This window comes from Suricata suricatta, chromosome 11, assembly GCF_006229205.1.
Source record: "Suricata suricatta isolate VVHF042 chromosome 11, meerkat_22Aug2017_6uvM2_HiC, whole genome shotgun sequence".
Taxonomy (NCBI): Eukaryota; Metazoa; Chordata; class Mammalia; order Carnivora; family Herpestidae; genus Suricata; species Suricata suricatta.
The window spans coordinates 6,757,863-6,759,484 of record NC_043710.1 but is presented as its reverse complement, the minus strand read 5'-3'; the positions used below and the strand labels follow the sequence as shown (position 1 = coordinate 6,759,484).

Sequence of the window (1,622 nt, the reverse complement as noted above, 5' to 3'; positions counted from 1 at the left end):
CTATCATTCGATTGGCCCTTTTTCTCTCCTTCTTTGCGTGTTGGGTGTGCAAGTCTGTGAAACCCTGTGACTTCCCGAGTGTGAGCGTTGTAGAGCTCAGAGATGCAATGGGTTGGGCTAGGGCTGCTCAAAGGGGCCTCAGAATCCTTCTGGGCTCTTTGGGTGCCGGCAGCTCCAGAGGGAATTGCAGGCCGAGCGAGCTGCTGGAGGGCTTTCTATCCCCAGGAGTATGGCCAAAAGTGAGGGCACCTTCGATGCCATCAAGCCCTGATGGGGTCCAGCGCAGCCTCGTGGGAGAGATCATCAAGCGTTTTGAGCAAAAGGGATTCTCCTCACTGCTAGGAAATCAATTCAGGCTTCTGAAGACCTTCTCAAGGAGCCCTACATTGACCAGAAGGACCATCCACTCCCTGCGGCTTGGTGAAGTACCTTCAATCAGGGCCTGGGGTTGCCGTGGTCTGGGAGGGGTTGAATGTGGTGAAGACAGGCCAAGTGGTGCTCAGGGAGACCCATCCTGCAGACTCCAAGCTGGGGACCATCCGTGGGGACTTTTGCATCCAAGTTGGCAGCAAGTTCATGCAAAGTGCAGAGAAGGAGACAGGCTTGTGGTTTCAGCTTCAGGAGCTGGTGGATTAGAAGAGTGGGGCTTAGAACTGGACCCAAGAGTGACAGGAGAGTCGAGCTCAGTGCCGTGCCCATTCCACTCCCTCTCCCTCTCCTGGGCGGTGGGCCAGGCTCTAGCAAATCCAATTATTTTTGAGAACATCCTTATAATCCGAAGGCGAACTCTTGGAGCTGGGAATGCTCCCTGTATAGTATTATGTTCCATCACCCCCCACCCCCCAAGAAAGAATCTTCTGAGCTCAACTTAGACCTTGGAGGCCTTTGTGAATTCAGTAAAGAGAGCTCATTTCTGCAGGTAGTGGCTGCCATAGGACAGAAGCAGAGAGCCTCAGCAAGGAGGTGGGAGAGATTCTGGGGAGACCTCTTTAGAAGACCAAAGGGGCATCTGGGTGGCTCAGTTGGTTAAGCATCTGACTTCGGCTCAGGTCATGATCTCACGGTTCGTGGGTTCGAGCCCCACATTGGGTTCTGTGCTGACAGCTCGGAGCCTGGAGCCTGTTTCAGATTCTGTGTCTCCCTCTCTCTCTACCCACTCTGTCTCTGTCTGTCTCAAAAATAAATAAACATTAAAAAATAGGAGACCGATGCTTGGAAAAAGGTTCATGTTTGGACTTAGCTGGGAGACTGAGCCCTTAGAGGCTCAAGTGTGTCAAGAACCTTCCATAGAACCTGATCTAGACACTGGGTCCCAAGCCCAGCCCAGGGAGTCCCATTGCCGGCGGGACCAGGATGGGGGCCACTCTGCATTGTACCAAAGATTCCAAGTGATTTTTGTCTAAATTAAACACACACACACACACACACACACACACACACACACACACACAGAACAAAAATCTACAAACATACAGGAAAGCTGTACGCCCACCTCCTAGACTATCATTCCAAGTTAGCTCTGTTTGCTTCATCACATACCCATTCACCCACCCATCCTTCTTTCCAGCCAACAATTCATTCTTTTTTTGAGGCATTTCAAAAAAGTTGCAGACATCAGTACA

At 51.2% G+C, this 1,622-nt stretch overlaps 1 pseudogene; it reads left to right on the top strand.

Moving 5' to 3' along the window:
* The first annotated feature begins 229 nt into the window (after window positions 1-229).
* On the top strand, window positions 230-669 carry LOC115306992 (annotated as a pseudogene).
* Window positions 670-1,622: the final 953 nt, after the last annotated feature.